This window comes from Oreochromis aureus, linkage group 20, assembly GCF_013358895.1.
Source record: "Oreochromis aureus strain Israel breed Guangdong linkage group 20, ZZ_aureus, whole genome shotgun sequence".
NCBI lineage: Eukaryota > Metazoa > Chordata > Actinopteri > Cichliformes > Cichlidae > Oreochromis > Oreochromis aureus.
This window is the reverse complement of record NC_052961.1, coordinates 30800413-30827976: the sequence shown is the minus strand read 5'-3', so window position 1 is coordinate 30827976 and position 27564 is coordinate 30800413. Positions and strand designations below refer to the sequence as shown.

The following is a 27564-nucleotide window of genomic DNA, read 5'->3' as shown; positions in this document are numbered from 1 at the left end:
CCTGAGCCTGGTTTTGCCGAGGTTTCTTTCTGTTAAAAGGGAGTTTTTCCTTCCCACTGTCGCCAAAGTGCTTGCTCATAGGGGATCATATGATGGGGTTTTTCTCTGTATGTATCATTGTAGTTTCTACCTTACAATATAAAGCGCCTTCAGGCGACTGTTGTTGTGATTTGGTGCTGTATGAATAAAACTGAATTGAAATGAATTAACTTTATGGACTCTTCCGACAACTAATTGAGGGATTTGTTAAATTTAAACATATTTTCAGTCATCCAATCCACAGTGAAAAAAAAATAGAAGTGGAGATATTTTCTACTACTACTAAATAAAATGTCTTTTCCGGTATAAAACAGTCGAGGCTTTTATTTTCTAGGCTAGGCTATCATCCGGTCTCGCGGGTACAGACTCGGACGTTGACGCTCACTCAGCCGCAAAGCTGTTGAACCCTCTCAGCTGAGTAGAGGTCCCCGTCCTGCGGTCAAACAACAGACCGCTCCTGGTTCTGAGGGTAACACCCACACACACCCACCGGACAGGACTGGGACTTTCTTTCTACGTTCAGTTGTTTTTTCTAAACTGCGCTGAGAAATTCTTTCTTTCTCTTTTTTCCTCCCCGTCTGAATCGCGAAGTAGAGGTTAACCCCAACAGATACTTTCTGCTTGTTAGCGTGGATGTGAGTCTCCGTTTCACTGCAGTCAGCACTATGGACGGCTGATTCACCAGCTTTACACCTAACAGGTAAGTTCAAGGCCATCCTTGATTAAAATTTAAAAACATGCGGGAGTTGTGGCAAAAGAACCTCTTGTAAAATTAAGAATAATAGCTTGTATTCTTATTCAGTTTTTCTTTGTTAAAGACAGAAACCTGCTTGGTGGCATAATGTTGGAACATTTACAAGTATTATTATAACTTGAACTCATATTAGGCACTTGTTTGACATGGAAGGTGGGCCTGCTTTGTAATTTTGCAGTATTGTGCTCGCAGTTTGTTGGGATATAACAGAATTTGTCAGCGTCACGCGCAGTCTCCGTGCCAGCTTACCCAGCACACTCAGACCAGACTGCTTTACAATGGACACAGAGCGGGACCACCGTGCGCACCCTCTTTGTCAGCTGATGTAGGAATGTGCATGAGCTGTGCGAGCCAAATGTCAAATGCCTTGCTCACCTGCTAACATTCTCCCGGACATATGCGGCTGCCTCTTTACTGCCTCATTTGGAAAACAGAAATCACGCACTTTGTGTTCACTGAACTTGACGGAGTTCACCGGCGTTTAGAGGCGTGAACATGGACTCCCTCTCATTGTTGGATAATGATTGTGGATGTTGTTTATGTCGCGTGTGGTGACGAGAAACATCTAATCAGCCTTTAGACAATGAGGAAGCTCGCCCTAAGACAGAGATGTTTCTCTCATAGATTGATGTTCTTGAGTGCGGGGTGAATGCGTGGTTTGGTTGAAATGGCTAAAAAAGGAAGCTTGACTGTAGCTCAACAGCTGGTTCTCCTGTTTTAAAACAGCTGTCAGATTTAATCCAGCAACATGAGAAACAGCTTAGATTGATTGAGTCAAATCAGAGCCTCCAGAAAAACTCTCTTCTAAGTCTTGTGAGAGGTCAGTGATGGAGAGCAGGCTTTCTTCCCATTTTTTTTAAAGGGGTCAAATGTTTTGATAGGACAATTCATATGCATTTTTAATGGCTGCATAGCTCGGTCTTGAACCTTACTTATGTAGGTCCTATCATCCAGACACTTTTGGAATAGCTGGCCATCTGCTTGCTGATGGTCTGTTCCAAAGCACGATATCGCATTACCCACGATGGACTGTGGGGGATGAAAGAAAGTGCTTTTTATTGCTTTATCACTTTGTAGAAAAGTTACACTGTTCATAGATTTAAAGCCAGTTTGTCAGTTGTGCCATGTAAGCTGACTGTGTGCTTGAATGAAAAGTTTGCAAAAGGCAATATAAAACTTTATGTTACCTTGAGGGTTTTTATCTTACAATATAAAGTGCCTTGATGTGACTGCTGTTGTGAATTGGCACCCTATAAATCGAATCAAACAAATGTAAATGCTCTTTGAAGAAATATACCAATATAGCTTATGGTTGCCAGTATTGGTTGGTATCAACATTTTTGCGTGATATCAGACAAACTGACTGATTGGATTGCCTATTGGCAAACAATATATTACCAATTATGGTGGCTAACATTTGTGTCACAGTGTCACAAAATAAGGTGTTGAAGACCTGAAAGATTGTAATGAATATTAGAGCCAAACTGCTATAGACATTTGAGGACAATATTGATATTTGGAGACTTAGCATTTGTTTTAAAATATAAAATGTGTTATTTATTCACTTGCTTATGCATGTGTGGCATTCCAACTAACTGTTGTCCTCATTAGGGAAGTTGCAGAGTAACTTCTGGTGGACAAACTATGCAGCATCAATACTTGTATCATGGCTGAATGATGATTTTCCCTGTCTCTTCTTTGCTTTTAAAATTTTTATTTATTGGCTATTAAAAATAATGATATTGGTAAATCATCATCTAGCTAATATCAACTGATAACATTAGTCTGTAAGTAAATTGGTAGAGCTTTAATGAATCATGTTGGTTTTGCCTAACGCTAAAAGTGGAATAAAAATAATAAAAGAACATGGCATTGTCGTTCATAGGTTTTTCTAAATACTGGTAACCAAACTTTAACAGTCAGTGCATCCATGATCCATATACTGCTGTACTGCTTTGAGCTGTAGCTAGTATAACCTAGCAAACATTTTAGCTTGAATTAGCTAATGAGAACTTGCATATATTCATATATTGTCTTCATTTTTAGCAACATCTTTCTTGTCTTTATCAAAGTTGACAGTAATAATAAGTTGTGTTTAATATGTTGTAATTTTCTGAACTAACATAAAAGTCTGAAGTGACATTAGCTAGTGTGTTTGATAGCTTTAAATTTTAGGTTACATTGCTTTAGCTACTGTTTCAGGAGTTTCTAATGTATGACTGACAATAGATAGTGAACCTCATTACACAAACACACCCACACACAGATCCAAAAGTTAAAAAAAATACAGTGGACATTAAAAAATATAGGAGTTTAAAATTATAGTAAAAAGTGAATGATAATAAAAATCAGGAATGGTTAAAATAACATGTAATGTTTTATATTCTTTCAACGAACACCTATTAATTTAGTTCTGTTTTTCACTTATAACCTTTTGTTAAATTTTGTTAGGTTTCAGACTCCATACAACAAGAAATCTTCTGGGTCACACCCAAAACAGTATCGCAGGGCTGCTGCCATTTCTACATGGAGAGCTTTTGAAATCAAACTGTGGCTCATTATGCTCATTATATGTGGCATACAGCAAGCATTTAGGTTTCTTCCGGAGCCCAAACCTCTCAGACACAGAGAGGAACGGGTCGAAGGCCACTTCAGCTGCAGCTGGTCATTGAAAAAGTGATGCTGCTCAAACCACCGCTTTCTAGCCCTTTCTGTGAGTCACAGAAGCAGGACTGCTCAGCACACATGCAGCAAGGACAGAGCTTTTTGATTTATAGGTATCAAGTGTTGACTGCACTGTAGGTTAAGTAGTTTGCCTTTCAACAGCGAGAAAAGTGGAAATGAGTGGGAACAGTAAAAGGAGTGCTTTTTCCTTTTGAAATCAGACGCCTCCTCAGCAGGCCGTCTCATCCATAACCTTCATCTCGGGTGTCACATACCGTAGTAGGATGTGAGATATATTTTTAGCAGCATTTTTAGTAACACAGGCATCAGTTGCTTGGTGCGTAATCATAAAAACAGGAAAGGATGTGATCCCTTGCTGAGTTTTGATGAGCGCTTGTTAATGAGTAACTGTGTTGTTAAGTTGTTAGGTGATTTCAAGGCACTTGTTTGCTTAATCATAATCAGAAACATGAACTCGCATGGAAAGAAATGAGAGGGCAAACAGCCTATCCAAGTAGGTGCATCAGTGTTTGAGAGGGGGACAATGTGCACACCAGATTCTGATGATAGAAGTATTAGGGCGTTCCCCGTATCGGTCACTGCAACAGCTGGTGGTCCCTTATGGTACATTCTTCTGTGTGTGTGTGTGTGTGTGTGTGTGTGTTTGTGGTAGTAGGGTGTGGGAGTGGAGAATCTGCAGAGAACACTTGCTGGGGCACCACTGTGGCCACAGGCATCCCTAGGAAGATAAAGGAAACTAGAAGGCATTGTTCAAGCTCTCGGCCTGTATTTTCCTCTCTTCTCTAACTCCAAGCTGCTTCTTTTATCGGTTTTCCAAGCTTAGTTAAGACAACTCACATTTGGTTGACCCTGCTTCAGATACGCTTGCTATCTCCTGGCTAGATTGGATCTTAGGCCTCAGTAAGCCCTCGCGGGAGTTGGCTGACAGTCAGATTGGCAGCCTAATAAATACTCCTTTTCATTAGGAGCAAGCTTTCATTCACCGTACTTAAATGGAAACCCCCTTTCAATTCCCTCATCCTATTGACCATACAGGATTTACAATAGAGGCACAGGGCGTTTGTCAAGAAAAGCGCGCACACACACATGTGTCACATACTGAACCTTGATTCATATCTTTGGTTCCGCTAGAAGGGTACAATATAATGAGTGAAAAATTCAGCTTGAACTCTTCTTGGTAGAATCAGTTAACTAAGCAGATGGATGGGGGTGCCCAGATAACCACCAATCCACAGATAAGGTTTCATTTCTTGGCAGTGTTAGGAAGCGGAAAGCTGGTTACTCATCGTGGTTAGACTGTCTCACTTCTTTGTCTACAACACCTTATCTAACAATTTATCTCCTACGTTTTAGAACATGCCCCTTGGAAAATGTAGGAAAGATTTTTTTTTTTTAATGGGAAATCTAACAGGTTTGTAGAAATTTGAATTAGATTCACTCAAAAAGGTACAATTTCATTGTACTTTGTTCTGAGGAACTCCACAAAGAAAAGTAGTAATATTCTAGAGTAATTTAGAGAAACTTCAAAGGCAGACTTGGTGTTTTGGAGTGCTTGACTGACAGTGTCCTAAAAACGTTTCTGCAGTGTGGTGTACAGTATCTAGTATTTCATCTGAGTTTAGAAGAAAGCATAATGCGTCCTATGTGGTCGATTGAAGATGTGTTACTGCCCAGGTGTCGGGAATATTTACCACACTTACCTTTATGTTCATGGACAGGAAACAGCATTTTGTATACAAATGAAATAATCTCACTATGAGTGTAGATGTGACAGTAACTTCTATTACTAATAATGTTTATTTTACAAAACTTTCGTTGAGCAAGCTACTTACCTCATCGCAGAATAATGCTGGTGGATAAAGGAGTGCCTCTTGTTCTCTTTGTTGTGTTAGCAGCTCTTTCCTAGCTGATATTTTATGAACATATATTTTGCTGTCCGCCCTTTTTTCTTCTTTCTTATAAACTTAAATAAATGCTTTTAATTGGGTTTTTATTTTCCATAACTAAATTATTCATCTCCTCCCTTTGTTCTTTGGATTGCTTATCACACCTGCACATGAAGCTGGAAAGCTTGAATATTATACTGATGTTTTCTTGGGGGGTTGATATTTCCGTAATTTTGGCCTGTAGGTGTTTGTGTACCGTGGCTGAATTGTAGCAATAATATTGCTATCCCTTTATGCCGGGCAGCCTCATCTGAGAAGACGGTGTTCAGAATGAAGTATCAAAATTTGGATTAAAAAAAATTCAATATCCGGAATAGCATAGAATCCCTAGCTAATACAACAATAAGGTCAACATTAATCCTCATTCATGTAATCCTTTTTGAAAAGGTAATCTTCTTACAATAGGTCCGAAGAAGGCATGCCTTATTAAACCCAGAGGGTGTGGCTTTTATTGTTCTGAAGCAGCCCTCAGCCGTGGGACAGTTGTGCATGTGCCACTATCCACCAGTGCCCTGCCTCAGCCACATCCCTGGTCCCTTTACCAAGCTCCCTGGAGAGCCTCAGCTCTGGCTGCAGCCCATGCTCTAGACAAAACCTTAAACCCCCAGCTGCCCCATTCTGTATTACTGCTTCAGGCCCCTAACCCTCCCTCTTCACTACAGAGTTACAATACATATAAGACACTCTTGCTGAATTGGGTTAATTCATTACAACAGCTAAAAGGAAATGACATCTTGATCTTGTTCATGTCAAAACCCAGAAGGCTTCAGAAGAAATGTGACTAATAAGCATAATTTATATTCTGCGTTGAAGGTTCAGTGAAATGACACTGCTGTGGGAACTCGATCTGCATCACCCTCATATATCATTACAGGGACTGTTCAAACAGCATCTTTTTGTTGTACATAATGCAACCATTTTCATTAGATTTCAGGTTAGACTTTCTGCTCTTTTCCAGTTCTTCGCACCGGCTTGTGTCTAAGACATCACTGATGACGTTGGATCTGCCGATGGTAATCAGGGGTCTGACTGATTGCTGAGCCTAGTCCTTGGTGGCGCTACAGAGAGTTGTGTGCATATTTGAGTCCATGGTGCCTAAACTATCAGACAGTTACATGTATGTCCAGTTGCTGCAAAGCTAGAAACATAAACCCTCTTCCCACTAAACTGTTGTCCCTGAAATCCAGCCCTAGGCATCTGGACAGTTGCCTTTGGACCCAGTAGAGTTATGCTAGTGATGTGGCTGACTCACAGGTGGAGCATTCCTTTTTTATAAGACATGCCTGAGCTGCTTGAGCTCTTTGGTATACTGGCAACTGCCTTTTACTGCCATGGGTGTTATCATTCCTTCACTGTTAGTTCTCAAGATCGGGCTAGAATTAATGACTAATAACAATTGAAAATCACCAGTGGTCAATGAATGATCAATATCATTTGCACAAATGTCAAGATAAAATTGTGGGAATTGGCTGATCAAACAAACCCAACTTAGCTGCTTCACTCTGCTGTCAGTTGAGCTAATGGATTACTTGTTTGTATACTTGAAAAGTAAGGTCCGGAGGCTTAGTCAGCTTTGCTTTCTTCATTGTCTGCAGGGGTCTGCTGTTACTCGGCTGTTTGTCTAATCCTCAGGTTTATCAGCAGTGAAAGGGATTTTTAGCGTGTCAGTCTAGATGTCAACAGATAGTAGATGGATTAAATCCCCTTAAGCTACTCAAGAGAGGGGATGAGGGCAGAGCTGTAACTGTCCAAGGCTATTGATTATCAGTAAACCATACTGATGCCATTTATTTTGTCTGTGTTAAACAGTCACTGGTATTAATGAGGTTATTTGAGCAATAGCTCTTTGGATTTGAAAAAGTTGAATTTAGTTCAGACCTTACTGAAAATGCAACTCGCTACTTAACTGCTTCCTTGATTGGACAATATTTACATTTGCTGCTCTCGATTATTCTTTCACTTTCAAATCAGCGCACTTGGCACTTTAGGTTTTCATGGTGGATAAAACTAAAATCCTCTTACGCTTCCTCCTGATTAATGAGAAACTGGGGGAAAGTAAAAAAAAAGTTGAAGAGTAAACCATAAAACCTCAAGGACCGCTCAGTATGAAGTCCACTTCAGGCTGAGCGTAGGGAAGATAAAGCTGGCCTTTGCTAATTTAAAAACAAATCACAAACCACATGAAAGTTTTGATTGATATTTGGACAGTCGCATGTGACAATGAGCCTTCCAGATTACATGTATGCTAGCAAGATGTCAAAAAAGTCAAGGATATGGAAGAGCTACAGTCTGTGGTCTGAAATAACTTAAAACGTGCAATAACGTTCCTCCAAACATTAGGTTACCAACCATAGCTAGTTGTCTTGGTATTATTGTGTTGATGTACCTCACAGTCCCATCCTTCATAAACCAAACAATGCAGGACTTGAACCCTGTTGAATATATTATTTTCCAAGTTCTACTTTTTTTCTCAATAGTCTGTTGGAAGTAATTGGCCCCACTTCTGCTTTTTTAATGAATGCAAACATCTGGGTAGCCTACTTCCGTGATTGCCATTGCTTTTTTGTACAGACATTACTTGATTTCATGTGCAGCACGGATTCAACAGTTACAACTGATCTGACAGCTAATCTGCAAATTCTGGATAGAATTTTTTAATCTGTCTGGCGAGTAAATTCAGAAAGTTATGTTCTACAATCTATTAACTTAGTTTCTTTGCGTTGAATATATGTTTTGTTTAGTTGTGCAATAAATGCTGGCCTTCCAATTATGCTTAAACACAGTAAGTCAGCAGGAAATGCTGATCTCATTCTATGTGCGATTTCTCCGGAAGGCTGGTATTGAACCTGAAAAGTGGCTTTAAATTACCCTGTTCTCTAGCTCATGGGAACTGACAGAGAGATGCTTTTCTGCCAGACTATTCCGAGCGTTTGAGTGGCTGCTCACTCAATGTTATATTAGATGAGGAGACGAGCAGAATGGTATAATTTAGTAAAGGATCTTGGCCTTGTGGGCGGAGTGTAGCGGAGAAAAACTGGGATTTGGTGTGTGCTTACTCCAAATGCAGCAGCTGCAGCAGAAAGAGGAGGAAATCATTTAGATGGTTTGTTTGACCGGTTCGACCATGGCGGTCCACTAGTCTGCCGCATTTCTATGATCCAGTTGGCAGTCGGCCATAATCAAAACATGCCTGCTTATTAACATAAAGCCAAGGCTGTTGATATAAGGAAGCTAGAACCCTAGTGGAAATTGTTTTTTTTTGCTTGATTTGTGTATGTTCATGTCTAGGTCAGTGCTGAAGTTATGCACTGTAATAATCCTATAGTCAAATCCATTTTGAATTGGCTGAGATTTTTGTTTTTCCCCCCCTGCTATGGTAGATGCCACATTTCACTTTAAAATGTCTGTTACTCTGCAGCTGGCGTTTGGAATCACTGGATTAAAAAGAAAGTCGTAATACATTTTTTGCCTTTTTTAAGTAATTTTACGTTTGAAAAGGAACAAAAGGAACTGAACTCCTGAACCCCTTTGGGGAGGTTTTACAAAATATAGGCCCTAAAAGGAAGGACCCATATGTCACGCAAGGAGTATAAAGTAAAGTCAGAAATGGTCTGCTTAAGGAGTAAAGCTCCTACTGCTATACTGCTTCACTTAGTTAAGATTTCTCCCTCTCCTCACCCCCAGCCGGTTGCAGCAGATGGCTGCCCCTCCCTGAGCCTGGTTCTGCTAGATGTTTCTTCCTGTTAAAAGGGAGTTTTTCCTTCCCACGGTCTGAGAAAACCCTAATAATCAGATGTCCTCCTATGAGCAAGCATTCAAAGCGGGTCAGCTGATTGTAGGGTCTTTACTATATAAATCATATGGAGGTGATTTGGCGCTATATAAATAAAACTGAATTAAATCCAACATGTGGCTGCTGTTATACATTTCTGCTTAACAGTGGCTGCAAGGTGTAGTGGTTTACACATTCACCTAAAAGGTAAAAGATCCTTGGTTTGATATCAGAAGGAAACACAGATTCCTTTGGGGTGGTGTCAGGAAGGGCATCTGGCATAAAAACCTGCCAAATCAAATACATGGAGCTACCTGCTGTGGCAAGCTTTTGTGATTAAGCTTTAGTTGAGTCATAATTTGCTCCACGACACGTCACAGCATAGTGAATAATGCCTGCCAAAGCAAACTTTGAAATTTGCTTCATTTATGTGACCAAAAGCCCCAAACTTTCCAACTTGCACTGGTTGATTTTGCATGATTTTTTTTTTTTTTGTCTTCTGATAGTAAACCCTTTGAGGTCTAAGCCAACTCTAACCCTAACCATGGCCTAGCCGCAGACTTTGTTTTGGAAATTTGTGAATTGTGTTGATGTGTGCCAGAATTATGTTTTCTTTTCTTCTTGCACAGAAGAAAAGAGGATGACAAGTGCATTAATCATATAGCAGTCATACAATTTAAGTACCACAAAATAAATTATTTGTAGCAGGATAAAACAGTATCAGTGTTATTTTCCTATCAGTCACTTCTGCAAGCTTAAGATCTCAGTAGGGGCTTGAGTCATGGTTCATTAATAGATGGTGATCAACAATAACTCTTGTACGTATAATGGATAAAATATACATTGGGTTATTTATTTATTTATTGACATGGAGAGCTGAAATGTAATTTCCTGTTGCAGGAAACAAATGTATGGGTGCTCTGGGCTATGTTTACTTTATATGTATGTAACAGAACAAGTGATGTGGCAGTGGGGAGGCTAACCAAAGTGAGCACAGTGTGTCTGGGTGTAGTCGGGGAGTATAGATTTTCATAGTGGTTACAGCATAGTCGACCACACAGTAAGTGAACAGGAGGAAATCATCCAAACACAGTAACTGGATCTTTATAGACACCTGAATGTTTGATGTGCACCTCTGTAGTTCTGTCACACTCCGGGCTCACCTGCTCTGTTGGTCACAGCAAACTAAGTATTTGGAAATTAGCACAGTGTAAGAAAATTTTCCCAACATGAACGAGTAAATCTGTTTCTTTGCACGATTCACAGGCTGTTGGTGTGAAGGAAATGAAACTGATATAAAGATTTTTGCACCGCAATTCAGCTGAAAGCAAGTGTCTCTATTGTGGGACTGTTTTCACTTCTTCAGAAAAATGAGTTTCATGTTCAGCAGCACATTGAAGTAGTGACGCATTTTTATATAAAGATTCTTACCACACTGGAATACATAGAATGAGAATAGCTAATAGTTTAAGAAGACTTCTTTTTATATAAAAATAGTCAATTTTTCTCCATGCTCAATGCTGGAGCAAGCACTCTGTTAGATTTAACAATTAATAGGTGTGTTTGTGATATCTGATGATTCACATAATTTAGTAACTCTAAACTAGGGAGTCACTAAAGCAAAAAGTTATTATTTGAAAGACGAGAGGATAGGCTAACCTCAGAGATGTTAAAAAAAGAACTTCACCTGCACATAGTGGGGTTTTTTCTTTTCTGTTTCTTGGCTAAGTTATTTAACGTGAATGAATTTGCAACTTAAATGTTGCCTGCTAACCAAGGTCGCTAGCATTACCTGATAACTCCAGCCTCTTGTCCAAATATAGTAACTTGTAGTTCCAAAAAACTAACATGGTGCCAGGCAAAACATTAACGCTGAGGGTTCAGAATACACAGAATAGCAGCGGGTGACTGTGTCCATCGCGTACAGTATAAGAATGAATCTTGGAAAAAGGAAGCTGCTTTTGAGTCTCATGTCTGTGTGTTGGAGGTTTAAGTCAGAAATCAGTACACAGCAACACAACAATGTAGCAAAGTATGGGCACAAAACAATTTGAATTTATTACAGATGGAAACATAACATAATAAGTACAACATAACAGACATAACATAATACATAAAAGAAAATACTGCAGCAAAGTTAAATCTTGGTGTAACAGTAGATGTACATGCTGGAGTTGACAGAAAGATACCAGCACCCTTATTTTTGCACCTCACCTACCTTTGCACCTTCCCTTTGGATAACATCAGGCTTGCTGTTTTTCCCAAGTTCATTGCCACAGAGACATTTAATACATAGAGCTTGACTACATGGTTGTAGACAGATGGTAGCTGCTACACGGCATCTATCTCCAGGTGGGGTCCTCTGCCCCTTTTATTGTTCTGAGTTTACACCAATGATACCTCCCAACAGGCTCAGCCCACAAGCTATGCAACCTGCTTATTATTCTAAGATCAAGCTTTCACATAAAAGAGGGTGCTGGCATTATGAGAAACGGCCCACAAGTTGTTGTTATTGAGCCTGTGTGTGTATGTGGTCTCCATTAGTTGAACAGTAGTCAGACCAAGTCTGTTTGTCCAGCTGCTGAAGCGCCCCCCCCACCAGACTCTAACTCATACACACACACACACACACACACACACACACACACACACACACACACGCACACGTTTGCACTGGCTACAGTCATTCCCAATCCTAAACTAACTTTAACCCTTGACTAACCAAAGCTGATTTTTTAACATTTAGTATGCATTTATGCAATTTTACCTTGAATATTGAACTGCTTTTTACAGACCAGATTATTCTTATCCTCTCACCATCACCACCACATGAAAACACACACACACACATACGCATACACACCTTGGCCTTCTGGCTTTGTGTTCCATTTAAATGGATCTTCCTCTACCCCCTCTTCTTACAGAGCCATATCTATATAGGCCATGTCTGCCTGCCTCTCTCTCCTCCCTCTGTCCCTCCCTTCTGTCATTCTTTGAATCTTTTCTTATCCTGGGGGTCCACAGTTTGACCCCAGTTGCCCTTGACACATGCACTTCTAAAGCTTCAGCCAATCAATAGAGAATCCAGTGTCCCGGTGTCAGATGTTGCCTCCGCTAATTGAAACCAACAACAACCCGTAGTGAGCGCGAATGAGCATTTTTGCCTATGTGTGTTGGGATGATGAATGAGGAGGATGGAGGAGCTGCCACATTCACATGGTGATCACCCAGTCATCAGCTATTGTCAGGACCTTTTATTTTTGCAAGATTAGCGAGAAAAATTGTACCCCAGTCATGTCAGCTGTATGACAGCCAGACAAATGTGGCTTGAGAATTGTGGTTTTAAGGTAGCAGCAGCACTCTCACTTGCAGGCTGAGGCTGGCACTATTCTGCATTCTTCTTGTTTTCAAAAATACCTTAAAAACGCCACTTCTTTACACCTCTGTATAAAAGCTGGGCACAAAATGAAAAGTGGAGGAATTGTTGATGCCAGGTTGGAGCTGTGGTTTGATACACACTGCTTATAATGTAGAATGCCAGGAAAGTGGTTTTGTTATTGATAATTTTAAATAATCAGCAGTGTTATAGTTTGCTATCATGAACAGTGCATTTTTACTTGTTTTTATTAATTTTACTAGTTTTTCAGCAAACAGTGGAACTTTTTGGCGTGACATGACAAACGTGCATCACGCTTATTGGTAGTTTTTGACTTTTCTTGGAATGTAATCACATTCAGTTGTACACAGTGTAAAAGCGAAGCTATCAGTTTACCAGTGAATATACTTCCCTATCACCTATGGTCACAAGATCTGGGTAGTGACCCAAAGAACGAGGTCACGGATACAAGCGTCAGAAATGAGTTTCCTTTGAAGGGTGGCTGGGTTCTCCCTTAGAGGTAGTGTGAGGAGCTCGGTCATTTGAGAGGGACTCAGAGTAGAGCCGGTTGAGGTGGTTCGACTATCTAACTAGGATGGCTGCTGAAACGCCTCCTAGGTGAGGTGTTTTGGGGCCAGGGGCAGAAATTATATCTCTTGGCCGGCTGGGGAAAATCTCAGCGTTCCCCTGGATGAGCTGCAAGAGGTGGACAGGAAAAGGGAAGTTTGCTTGTCTGCTTAGATTGCTCCCCTTCGACCTGAACCTGGATAAATGTTAGAAAATAGTTTGATGGATGAGTAATGCTTTGGCTCAAACAAGGAATTTTACCTTCTTTCCCTCTCCCTTTAAACTAGGCTTCTTCTGATTGACTGCTGCTCTCAACCGAAAGATTTGACCAGCAGGTCGGTGGCGCCTTTGTGCTCACACCAACAGCTGCGTGCTCGAGATAACAATGTTAATATCTGCTCTCTGTGAGATCACACAGAGCTAAGAGTAAAAAAAGGCATTTTATTTGATTACAGTAAATGATTATAAAGTGTGACAGCTGCAATTACCTTTAGTTATAAACTTATATATATTATTTTATTGTAGTTATATAGGTATAGACCTGTTTGTGTGTTGTTGTTTCTTTTTCTTTTGCTATTTTTTGGGAGGGTTGTTATTTTTATTTCAGAGGGAAAAATAATCCAGACATAGGGAGCCAAATAAAAGAGCAGCATATAAAGGTAGTGATCTAACCTACCTCAAATAACTGTAAAAATTCCAAAGAGGAACTCAGACTGACATGAGAATGATTTATTGCCTCATGCCGTTCATTTGGAGCATTTATTGCCTTAAATGAAATGATTCATAAAGCACTTATAAAAGCAAAGTTCTTCTCACTGAGAGAGCTGGCTGTGGTATTGTGATGTATCACCCAGCTGCATTATCAGGGAGCCTATTAACAAAAGAGGTTACAAGTGGTCTACAGGGAAAGGGCTCTCAGCTTTTTAGTTCTTCACCATGTGACCAAGCAGGTGACAAAAACGCAGCCAGTGCAACTGTTGCTCTGCAAAGTGTAGAAAAATAAGAGGCGTATGGCACGCTTTACAGAGTGTGGAGTGTAAATTATCTAACCACACGGTAATGTTTTCACTATCAAGACTCTTGTAAACCACTTGCACTGTTTAATTTTCATCTTGAATGAAAAGACAAAAATTATTGCTGGGTTCATTGTTCTGACAAAAAAGGGGAAGGGGAGGGGTTCCTTTCATAGCTACTGTAATTAATCCCAAGCATCAGTCAGACTATTCTCATTAATAATGCATTTCTTAGCAGCAGTGCTGACACAGGGAGTGGATTTGAGTCTTTATTCAGACATTCAGCAACAATGCCAGGCAACCCTCGGAGCCAATCTGCTTTACTCGAAAGCCAGCCGCCGAGACAAGCAGGTTTCACTGCTCAGCCGTGCCCTACGTTTCCAAACAATGACGATTACAATACACGTGGAGCTCAACAACAACAGTCCCATAATCTGTCTTCTAAATAAAAATACACCACCCTTCTAGATTCAAGGTCTTAAAAATATGTGGACTCTTCTTTCTACTTCCCTTTTCTGTACTTAAACCACCTAATGTGTTAAAGGTTCAGTTTGCAGGACTTTATCCAATAATACATTCAGCCCCAGTTTTACTCTTAGTTTTGTGTAATCAGACCCAAATACTGTATACATTTCACTGAACCCAAGAGTACAAGATTATCTGCATTTGGATTTTATTAGATATTTGAGTCACATGTCTAGTTTGAACATAGTACCAAGCAGAGCAGCCAAGTAGCTAATGTAAGCTGCTATGCAGGGGTCTTTAGCAGTGGTTTGAGGTACTCGGATCCTTCAAACGACTTCATCAAATAAAGCATATTTAAAAATGCTCCATCTACAGGAAGGTGAGCCTTTGACTCGGGTACACATCACTGGATTCTTGATACTGTGCCAGCCTGTATGTATGTATGTATGTATGTGTGTGTATATATATATATATGTGTATGTATATATATGTATATATATATATACATATGTTAGTGAAAACTGGCATATACATATGCCAAAATAACAAATAAACACTAATGCTAACTACAATTCACCAAGTGTAACGTTGGTAGCCCTTTCCTTTGCTCTCTCAGGTGTCTGTCATACAGATGTGAACAAAATATACACAACCAGTCAAAAGTTTCAGAATGCCCCAATTTTTCCATTTATTTATTACAATTCAAGTCATTCAAGTCCAATGAATAGCTTGAAGTCATACAAAGGTAAGTGGTGAACTGCCAGAGGTTAAAGAAAGGTAAGGTTACCCAAAACTGAAAAATAATGTACATTTCAGAATTATACAAAAAGGCCTTTTTCAAGGAACACAAAATTGGTTAACAATTTAAAGCTGTTCTGCAGCAGTGAAGGTTGATCAAGCCTTTAAAGCTGGTGCTACTAATTCCTACAGGTGTTCCAACTTTTCTGGATTACTTACAACCCCCTCTGTCTGCATAAAAGCAGTGTTGGAACACACTGCGGTAACATACCCTCGTGACCATCACTTAAACAGTATTGTACTGCAGAAAGTAGTGTCTTGCTACAAAAATGGTGAGAAAATGGCAATTAACAATGGAAGAGAGACAGACCATCATAACACTTGAAATGTAGGTCTTTCCTACAGAGAAATTGTAAAGAAAGTCAAGGTGTCAGCGAGTACAGTTTCCTTCACCATCAAAAAGCACTCAGAAACTGCAGCAAACTCTGACAGGAAGAGGTCTGGCAGACCCAAAGCCACAACTGAATCAGAGGACAAGTTTCTGAGAGTTAACAGCTTGTGTGATTGGCGGCTCACAGGACAACGGCTTTAAGCACAGCTTAATAGCGGTTGTAAGACTTCGAGCTGCTGGCTTGACAGGACGAGTTGCAGCAAGAAAGCCATTGCTAAGACATCAGAATAAGACAAAGAGGCTTGCCTGGGCCATGAAACACCGCCACTGGACTACAGAAGACTGGAAGAAGGTTTTATGGACTGATGAATCAAAATTTGAAATTTTGCTCCATCACATAGGATCTTTGTAGGTTGTTGAGTAGGCGAAAGGATGGATCCACAGTGTGTGGCATCAACTGTCAAACATGGAGGAGGAAGTGTGATGGTCTGGAGCTGTTTTGCTGGATCCAGGGTCGGTGACTTGTACAGAGTGGGAGGCACCCTGAACCAAAACGGCTACCACAGCATTCTGCAGCACCATGCAGTACCCTCTGGTATGCACCTAGTTGGTCAGGAGTTCATCCTACAGCAAGATAATGACCAAAAACACAAGTCCAAACTATGTCAGAACTATGTGAGGAAAAAAGAACAAGACTGTAAGCTTAAAAACATGAAGTGATCAGCACAGTTTCCAGACTTAAACCCCATCATACTGGTTTGGGATGAACTGGACAGAAGAGTGAAAACTAAGCAACCTACAATATCTGTTATATCTGCCAAAGTTGGCTACTTTGAGTCAAAAGTTTTAGAATACATTTTGATCTATAAATTGATTCCATGATTTCTTTTTTTTAACTCCAATTGCTTATTTGTACTATGCTTTTATTTCAGAGTGCAGTGAGACATTTTATTGCAAATTATGCAATTTAAAACTGGAAAAATTGGGGTGTTCTAAAACTTTTGACTGGTAGTTTATATGTTGACCTAGTGCAAATAAAATGTAATTTATAAGTAAAAGTAATGTGTATGTACTTTACATTCAAAATATTAGAAATAAATGTCTAGTTTCACTCATTAAAGCTAAGAAAGATCAAATAATGTGACTTAATTTAGTTTTATTTTGAAAAAATGTCTTAATCAACTTGAAATATATAAAAATAAAGCAAACTTTATTATAGAAAGACCCATCTTGTTTTGGAGTTTTAGAGTAGTTGTTGGGAGTTGCTCATTACTCATAGACATGTGAACATGACGAGGGGCACAAAGGAAAACCACTGTAGTCTTATTATAGCAGATTTTGCATGGTAGCCTTTGAAATCGAAACGTAGTACTCTATTTGTGTAAATGGTCTTACCTACTTTCAGCCGCTGGGGCCTTTTTTAAAGCTGGGGAAAGTAAAATGAAATTCAGTTTTTTGTTGTTGTTCTAGTCTAACCTGTCCAATGATGTAGTTTATATCTATATAAGTTACTGTGAGGGCACTGTGCGTGCATGTGTGCGTGCGTACCTAGCATTATCTTCTAGCCCATACAGATCAGTCTAAGATTCTGTTTTCCTTTCACTGGTCTGAGCTCAACCAAAACCATGTGGGCAGGCAGCAGGGTCTCTTTGGAGCTGCAGCGGTTTGGCTTTGATGGGGATGTTTGCTTCCACAGCGGCCTCTCTTAGATTCACATACAATGAGCTGAATCTGGCTTTCCTTTATCCTCTCTTTTGTTCTGGGGGTTATTTTTTTTTTCTTTTTGGCCACTTTGGTTGTTTTTTTTCTGGTCTTTTCTGTCCTTTGTCTTGTTAGAATTTGCTTTCTCTCTTTCTCTTTTATTATCACACATACAGGCACTCACACATAAAACAGATTTCTTTGTATTTCTTGCCTCTTCACCTCCCCATCCCCTTCCTTTTTTTTTTTTTTTTTTTTAAAACCCACCTCTCCCTTTGGTTAAAGCATCTAGTTTGATCAATCATTGATGATCCCAGGTGTCCTAAGACCTCTGGGGAAATCCTGATTGGCTATACAGTCCCTATGCAGACTCCCCACCCCACACACACACACACACACACACACACACACACACACACACACACACACACACACACACAGACCTGCAAGGCCCAAACATGCATGCGCTGCACACACACACACACACACACACACACACACACACACACACACACACACACACACACACACACACACACACCCTCCTTGCTGTTTCAAGATTTGAGTTAAATCTTATCCTAACCTTCTCCAGACTCTCTCTGGGTCTCGCCTTTGCTCTTTCTTATCTCACCCTCTCCTCTCTGTACCCCACTGGATGTCAGAGAGCCAGCTTCAATTAAAGAAGCAGTGGGGTTCCTTAAGCCATTAGCCATATTAGTGTTGGGTCCTTGCCCGTGCCCCTTCTTGAACAAAGACCTCTGAATGCTTCCTGCAGTAGGTTGGTTGGCATTTGTTTAGATTTACTGATTTGCAGCCACGTACCCTCTTGACGACCCAGTCGGAGGCGGTTGTGGCGTGGCCATCTCATTATGGAGCACATTGTCTTTGTGGCTCCCTACATATTAAATTATGCTTTAACACATGTTAAAGAAAGCATTGATTGGATCACACTCTAAACCAAGGCTCGAGGGCTGGACGTTACCACAGTCGATGTTACTGCAGCTGATTACCACAAAATGTCAATGACATTGTTGGTTATTGACTGAAATAGAAGACATTTGAATATAAACAGCAGTTCTTGTGTGATTAATGATATCTAGGATCCTCCTCTTGCCTTCCTGAGAGTTTTGTCATATGCTTAACCTTTGGCAATGATTCTTTTGTCCCCAGATCACAATCACACACCTTAGACCTTCAACACAACCAGACTCCACTCATCAATCATCTTTGATTTTCTGCCACCTATTTAGATAGCAGGGTAATGTCTGCAAGTATGGACACTCTCAGTGTGTGTGTGTGTGTGTGTGTGTGTGTTTGTGTGTGTGTGTTTGCATGTTCCTGAGGAAGATGGAGAGAGCACAGTCTATTAAGCATTTGACAATTGAAGACCTCCCACTCTAAAAGACCTGCTCAGATTGTTCCCTTGCCCTATCCCAGGAAGCTGGGGGATGGGGGTGGGGGTGGCATAGGCGTGTCCACGAATTGGTGGTGCGGGGGTGGGGGACGTCCATTTTCTTTCTAATGAAGCTGTCCTTCACACGGCTTGTTGACAGAAGGCAAGGATGTTCCTTCCACCTGTCTACACTCCAATGCCACTTTTGAAGCTAAATGAGCCGAAGACGTTTTTGAACATAAAGGAACCAACAGGAAATGGTAAACTGTCAAAATATTATGACTGAAGCCTTCAGTATTTAGCTCCTGCATTAAATGTATTCTTTCAATTGTTCCTCACCAGTGGGCATTTTCTAATCACTTACTAAATCCTGCTACAAGCTTTGCAAAGTTAACTCCATGGTAATCTGGTAATCTGATGGTTTTTACATTGCACACATACATATTTAATAGGTATTTCGTTGAAAGAATAACTGTTTCAAGTGCAAGGAAAAAATAGAGCTGTGAGAATATTAGAGCAATTTTAGGGTATCAGGAGATGAGGGAGGTTGCAAAAATTGTGGGGAGAGCAGCTTTTGGTAAATGTTCTGTAACAGTTCTGACAAAGCATACTGGTGTTCTGGGTAATGTTTTATAATGTGCATCTTTTTTTATGCTTTATTACAAAAATATTTGCATTATCATGTTCTTTTTCATCAATGTCAATAATGACCATCAATGAGGCATGACGTCACGTTTTGCTGAGTAAGATCTTTACTCCACTCGTAACCACCGATACCTAGTTACGCCTTCCTTGGTCACATAGCTCAATCAATTACTTAGATTTTTTTTCTACTTGGATAGCTGCCCAACTATCTTTTGTTAGTGTTCATGGCAGCGTTTTGATTTTAGAGCTGTTTAACCAGCCATTTCTACCTTCTGTAAAGACCTCACCAGGATCAGGAAGTGCCCACCAGTAACCACCCAATGGACAAAAAAACCCTGCTGGACTGTAGAGCATGATCCAGAATGAAATGTGAATTAGGAACGCCTGTCACTACTCCCTTTTAGAGGCTTCAGGGGGATTATGTCAGCATGGGTGCCCTGGCTGCAGATGAAACACGTCTTAGATGAAAGTAGACTGCCTTTGCATGCATGCAAGGTTACTGACCATTCCAGTGACTTATTAGGGACAGGCGATGACATGTCAGGTGGTTCCTAACAACCAAGTAGCAGCAACAAAACAACATGTTTTTCCTCGTCTTCCCAAGGCTGGGAGAAATTAATGGAGGAATGTTTATAGTCACCATCATTTGACATCCTTCATTAGAATCCTTTGCGTGAGAGCCTACACAAGTAGCCTAAAGGTTGCTGATATTTGATTTGTGCAAACATACAGAAGACTCAGTGTGAAAGCAGAAGTGACCCAGCTCATTTATCAGGCTGCCAGTAGTTTCATATTTCCAACTGATTTGACCATATTTTCAACTAAAGTTTAAAATGGGCCTGCCTAACCTCTGGAAATGATTTCTGTTGTTTTTAAGAACTGATATAATGATTTAATGGTGCAGGACAACGGCAGCAAAGAATCCCTCACCAAGCATTCAGAAAATGTGCGGCATTCAGATAGGCGCCTGAGATACCAGCATGGGGGGGGGGGCTATGGTGAGAGAGAGAGTGAGAGAGAGCAAGAGACACAGGCGTGAGTATATATTGAGATGGGTGAGACAGGAGGGGATGCAGGACTGGCTCCACTTAGCATGTTATGAGTCAAGGGTTGGATAGGGGTCATGAGCTGCATGAATAAAACAGATCATGTTCATGGGTCTTTCTTTCAAACTCAAACATCCAGCAATAAGTTCCTCTGGGAATAGAAGAGGGTTACTTTCAGCTTCTTCTGGGTCGCATCTGAGAAGACACACTGCATGTTTCATAACCATAAAGCTTATTAAACTGAAGGTTTGGCACAAAGCAGAGCAGATTTTCTGGTTTCAGGCCAGGCATATTAACTGTTATTGGTCTCGTGGCTACATGTGGCACTTTCTTCTGTCATTGTGAGCTCCGTAATTCAATAATCCAGCTGAAAATCAGGGCTGATGTTGACCAGAGCCTCTGAATCATAAAATAATGGTGGAAAAAAAAAACCTAATAAGAAGCAACTCTGGCTTAAAGAAGGGCAGAGGAGAGCTCAAGTGTTCTTAGTCCACAGACAGTGTGACAAGCTGATTAAAATGCCCACAGACTGGGAGAGCTGGACCTACACTCTCTATTCACTGGATCCAGGCACGTCGTCACGACAACGAAGGACGACAAAGGACTTTTTCTTAGGCTATTGAGTGCCGTGAAAGAAGAGGCAGTTATATGTGTGTGTGTGTGTGCGTGCGCGCAACTTCGAGTAGCGATGTGGTTGTACAAGCTGTAGGTGGTAATGTATGCAGGCCATCCGCAAACAAATGAATACACATGCACGTCCCATTGCTGCCTGCTTAGAATTCTGCCACACAATGAGCGTACTAGCGCGTCCTTGATGACGTGATGCTTCATCCGAGCATATGGCCGGTCTGAAATGAGACCCTCGGCTGGCACAGGGATGCTATTCAAACGTCCTTTGTCTGTTTGTTGACAGAATGCTAATGGCTTTTTGGGTCAGTTTTTGCCATAATTTTCAGTCTTTAGTATGATAATGGCTTATGAAGCAAATGGAATAGAGCCCGTGTGTTTAATATAAAATATTAATGCAACTCTGCTATAGAATCAATTCTTCTTTCTCTCGCCATTAAGGAGTAGCAGCTCAGCCTAGCAATGGTCTTGTTACTCTTTAAGCTTTAGAGACATCTACAGTACGCTGAGACTGTATAACAGATGGATCTACTCAGTTCTGGACTCTGAGTTTTGAAGCCTCAGTGTTAGGTTTTGGGTGTTTCCATTTTGTGTGTGTGTGTGTGTATGTGTGTGTGTGTGTGTGTGTGTGTGTGTGTGTGTGTGTGTGTGTGTATTTTTCCATATTAAATTGTAAATTTTTTTTAATTTAGTTTAATTTTTTTGAGCTAAGAATGACCACACATGGGTGAAAAAGTTAGCAGGGCATAAACTGCATTGCATACATACACTTTTTAGACAACCATATTGGGCCACACACATCTTTGAATTCAGGTGTTGCCGTCACTACAAGCATATCTTGTCATGCAATCTACTTAGACAAACATTTGTGAAAGGATAGGCTGTTCTAAAAAGCTCACTGAATTCCAGTGTGGTACTTTAATGGTACTTTACCATTCCAATAAGCCAGTCTCTAAAAATTTTGGAAATCTTTGAGGGAAGGGCAAAGTGTTTAATGAACCACAGTATGTGCACGACACATCAAAGTTACACTCTGTAACTGGAGTTCCAAACTTTTTCTGGGGTTAACATCAGCTCAAAACCAGTGTACCGGGAGCTTCATATTTGTGGTTAGTCTGGTACTTCGTCCATATCGTGTACTTTCTAATAACGTTAAATAGCACACTTCAAAAAAATACATTATGATGAGCACATTTCTAGTAACTTCTTGACTTGACTGTACCTCACATGTCATATTATTTGTTAGATAATTGTATTAAAATGCTCCAAAGCCACCAACAGCAAATGCAATGTTGAGAGGTCCAGTTCACTGACTCGAGTTAGTGGAAATGAGGCCTAGCACACTGTGACTGGCTACAGCTGCTCCTCTCATCACATCTGTCCACCAACTTTTTACTAACTTTACAGCCTGAACAGTGTTCAAAAAGATGTGTTATGAAAATTTTCATACACTTTACAGTTGTTATGAATGAGGAAAATATTAATAGAGGCTCAAACTGTGCTTTGTACCATACTGTAGAAATGCTTATTGAAGCTATCAGGTTATGCATTTTAACAATGGAGTGTTTGGGCTTTAATGTACTTTTAGAGCCAGCAGGAACACTTCCCACTTGCAAGGGGCAAGTCCCAATAATACAAAACACCCTACAATAATAGTGCAGTGTTCCAGTTGACTCAGAATTCATACCTTGGAACTCTGGAGTGACGTCAGCCACGACGTCAGTCAGTGTGTTTTAGTTTTAAAGGTGAAAAAGCTTAAAAAAACAGGACTTGTTTTGCTTCTGAGCAAATTAGAGCCATTCATGCATCATTAGGAATACATTTTTTGTCACTTAAAAACACACCTGTGGCACATTCATTGGTAGAGCCTGGTCAGAGTCACAGATACATAACACTGTCAGACAGATTTAAATCCTTAAAGTTTAACTACTATTTATGTTGTATGTCTGTGAAGGTTCTCAGTCATCATAGTCTAAGGAGATTAGAAAGAAAAGCATCTGGACTTCTTTAAGTTGCTTGAAGATGTTTCACCTCTCATCTGAGAAGGATGAGAACTGAACTGAAGAAGCTTCTGGGATGAGAGGTGAAACGTCTTCAAGAAACTTAAAGAAGTCCAGATGCTTTTCTTTCCAAGCTCCTTAGACTACTGTTTATGTTCACTGCTGTCATCTTGGATTGTTAACTTGTGGGGCTGCTACAGCTTTCCAAGTTGGAAATCTGAGTTTAGGTGGCCTTACAGCTGAAAATTCCAGACTCAATCTGGAACACAATTTGTTAGCCTGTTTCAGCAGTTTCATATACTGCTTGAGTTCTGGTATTCACTTTAGATTGTCTTGAGTCTTAAGAACTAGTTCAGTACTTGGAAAGCTAAACGAAAATGTAATACCACTTAATAATACCTGTCCTTTGTTATATATAAGCTGCAGATGACAGGTGGTCGGCCTAACCGAAGATGGGTTTTAGTGCAGTTTTTGTTTTATCATCCTTCCCTGACTTTTTTTCCCTCATGTTGTCATTCCCGGTATGGGTGACTGACTTACTCTCCTATGGAGGCCAGAGACTTGAGGTCTGTAATTGTGGCAGCATTTGTTGGCTGCTGTCCATGCTGTTGTGGTACAGCCCTTTCAGCAGAAGCTCCTTCTAAGGATCTGACCACGGGCCACTTAACACACTCTCTCTCACACACGGGACAATGGAAGCACACACTTCTCACTATTATTATCTTCATTTAACTATATGGTCCAGTTTCAGTTTTAGTTCAAAGTGTACCTCTTGAGATAGACGGGATTGTGGAGGCTGTGTATTTCATCAAAAACTATAATCAAATATCCACTTTGAGATTTATAGCAGACGTAGTTATTAAGAAGCCATATTTTACTGCCCTCCAGAGCCAGTTAGGTCCCACAGCCGTTTGCTGCTCCCCGATTAAAGTTAGAATTGAGTCTCAGCTGCTATTGTCAATCACTCTGTCCTGTCTTTCTCTCCCTCCCTCTCGCTGAGCCCGTCTACCCCCTGCTTCCTTTTGACTGTTTTTTGATCCTTCTGCCTGTTGAATGTTGAACTGAAGAATTGCAGCACCATCGGTTCCAGTCTGTCATATGTCTGTGACAGCACTAGTTGCCCCTCTCTCCCACCTAGTCTACGTCAATAGGTCAAACGAACTAGTTACACCATACAATGGAAATGTCACTCTCTCTCGTCAGAAGCTGACATGTAAACATTTTCCACAGTGTGTGACAATATAGATCTATTTATAAGAATTTCCAATGAGCAGAGTATAAAAAAATAGATGAAGATCAATGATTGATTGATTGCAACCTGTCGACAATCATCTGTGTTTATGAATTAGAAGACAGGTGTTTACAAACCTCAGACAGTCTAAGAGTGATTGTAGTCAGTCTGAGTGTGACAGGGATTGTTTGGAGGCAGTTTGCCTCCAAACAATCAAAAGCGGTCGCCACAACTACTCTCAATCAGTCGTCGACGTGAAAAAGTGATTGCTATACTATTTATTTATTTTTTTTCTGTGTGTGCGACTGTGCCATTAGGTGAATGAGTTGGCTTTTTTTATGAATTAAATAGCTGGATGCTGCTTAAGCTGTGGCTCTCAGTTTAACACTAGGTAGCACAGCAAATTGGCAAGTAAAGACAGTTAAGAAAATCTCTACTGAAGGCTTAGCTGGCTAAAATATCAGAGCTTGACTGCCATTGAATTGTAGGTGCTGATGTCAGTACGTGTAATTCATCTCAATTAACTAATGACACATCTTTAAATGAGCCTTTATATTTTTGTGCTCCATGTTGAAAGAAAACAAAATCCATGTTGGATTATGTTGAACAATAGTTTTTTCCTTTCTTAAATATCTGCTACCAGTTCAGCAGCAAATGCAAGTTGTTGAACTTTTAAACTTCTAATGCTGAGTTGTGCTTTCATACTTCACAAAGTAATTGTTTTTTAATGATGTATACTGTTTAAAGGTATTTTTTATTTCATTATTGCCTCATACACAAAAGACATGTTGACATTTTGTAGCAGGAAAAGCTGCTGTACTGTTAATGGCTCTTATATTCTGCTGTTTTAATCTTACACAGTGTGAGCCAGTAAATAGAATTCAGCCTGCATTGCTTTATTTTTACTGTGATGTGTTGTTATATCTTCTGTTAATGCCAGTTTAATTGTTTTTTAAAACACTTTGGTGATCTGATAAAATAAAGATCAAATTAGATTTTCTTTCTTTCATAGTGGCATCAAGCTGCTATATTGACATGAATAGTCTTTTTTACTCATAGACCAGTTTTGTTAATACACTGGTGTGGCGATCATGTATAGCAGAGGTAACAGGAGATCATTAGTATTAGATTTGGCAGATGAAAGCCAGTTGCGCTTACAATGCATCTCAGGTTGAGGGGGACACGCTGGACCAAACAGCTAGGCTCAACACCTGCTTCTTCCGGCCAGAGCATTACTGCCTCCAGGGTGAAAGGATCCTGTCATAAAACGGGCTAAGTAAGTGCATGTGTGGGTAGACTCTCTTTTTAAGGGAAGTGGCTTTTATCCCGTGTCCGTTAACTGTAGCCACTTGGTCAGAGAGCTGTGAAAGGGACACTATTCCCTGCCGCAGCAGACAGAGGGCTCCTTCAGCACACCGGAGGGACAGAGAGAGAGACCCTCTGTGTCTGCATGTGAACTGCGGGGGGGAGAAATGGCCATTGACCCTAAAGAGGGCAACGGATATGGAAAAAGGCCAAGCATGTGTGCATCTGCCTCTCATAATATTAGTGATCTAAACATACTGATCTAACTATCTAAGTGGAGAGACACAACCAGCAACCACACTCTTGTTCCAGTAGTTCTAGTATGCTATGCTTGCAGGACACACACTAGACAATGGCATCTTGTCTATCAGAGATCTGCTCCGCTGTTGTTCATGTTGATGGTTCATTGGAAGACTCCAGCTGTCAAACCTTTGTTCTCTTCTTTGACAATCTAATCATCATTTGTATGAAAATATGAGCATCATGCTTCCAAGTACTGACACAACCATGACGCGATCCAGAACTTGCGGCAAATAGTTTAATGTTGAGTCATGGATATTTTCACATCTGTTTCCATGTTGTGGGGGCAGGAATCTAAGCAAAAATGCCCAGACCTCCCCTCTTCTTTTGTGGGTCCAGAAAGCATCCTAATGAGATTCTTCAACCATCTCGACTGAATAGCTGAGCTCCTGTCCGTAGAAGTTGCCTCTAAGTCTGAGTGCAGATACTCTCGTAAGATAACTAATGTCCCCTGATTGTATCTGTGATCTACCCTCCGTTCATGGTCATAGGTGAGCGTAGGACTGTAGAACAGTAAGTCCACAGTCATACATTCATTCTCAGATTGCACTTGACCACAACTGTGTGGAGACTTTCTGCTCAACCCTTCCCCTACTGGTGAACGTGATCCTGAGATACTTCTAGTCATCCACTTGGTAATAGGAACCCACTCTTTTTAGACTGAGACAGTCACTGAGTGCTAATTCTCATTACAGATACTTCTCACTTGAACACCTCTTGTTGATGCAGATTTTTTTAAATTGTTAATTTACCCTTGTTCTTTTCTTCTTCTTGTTGTTGCTTCTACCTTTATGTCAGGCCAGGGGTCTCCAACTCCAGGCCTTGAGAGCCGGTGTCCTGCAGGTTTTAGATGTGTCCTTGATCCATCACGGCTGATTTAAATGGCTAAATGACCTCCTCAACATTTTTTGAAGTTCTCCAGAGGCCTGGTAATGAACTAATCATTTGATTCAGGTGTGTTGACCCAGGGTGAGATCTAAAACCTGCAGGACACCGGCTCTCGAGGCCTGGAGTTGGCCACCCCTGGGTCAGGGAAACTAGTGTACCCTACACACATTGTCAAAGAACTGAAGCTACTTCCAGCTACTCTCTGCTTCTCACCAGGATGCTGCTGAATTTGCTGTTTGTTGTTTATCTTTATCTGGATGTCTGCAACTGAAAAATTTCTGTTCTTCTTCTCCACCATCATTAGAAACCTCACAAACACTGCAAGTGTTTCTCATAAACTTTGTTTGTAGTGAGTGAGTCTCACAAAGCTCTCTGCAGTTCTTTGTCATAAATCGATTTCAACATTTCCTAATAAATGCAGGTTCCTGTTCTGTATATTCTCACTTGCGTCCTATTTGCGTGTGGTCACTGAAAGCCCTGCTGATCTCTAACAGATTCTTTGCCACTTCCTCTACTGTATTCTCTGGAAGGGATCCACAGATGCTACTGTTGCAGAGCCCGGGGCCTGGGGCGAGACGCCAGCCAACCCACCACTACATAACAATGCAAGGCAGTGCTCCATGGCTCCGGGCCCAGTGTCCCCCACTGTCTCTGCGCTGTTGAACTCACATATTTTATGGGG

At 40.6% G+C, this 27564-nt stretch overlaps 1 protein-coding gene across 2 annotated transcripts in view; it reads left to right on the top strand.

Moving 5' to 3' along the window:
• The first annotated feature begins 399 nt into the window (after positions 1–399).
• The window catches only part of plxnb1a (plexin b1a), a 72906-nt gene continuing 45741 nt past the window's right edge, over positions 400–27564 (top strand). The window contains exons 1-2 of one of the 2 annotated variants that reach the window (XM_039604342.1): positions 400–508; positions 634–739. The gene's annotated coding sequence lies outside the window, so the exon portion shown is untranslated. Of the gene's footprint in view, positions 740–27564 lie in introns of both variants that reach the window. The other variant, XM_031728260.2, reaches the window with a different exon arrangement.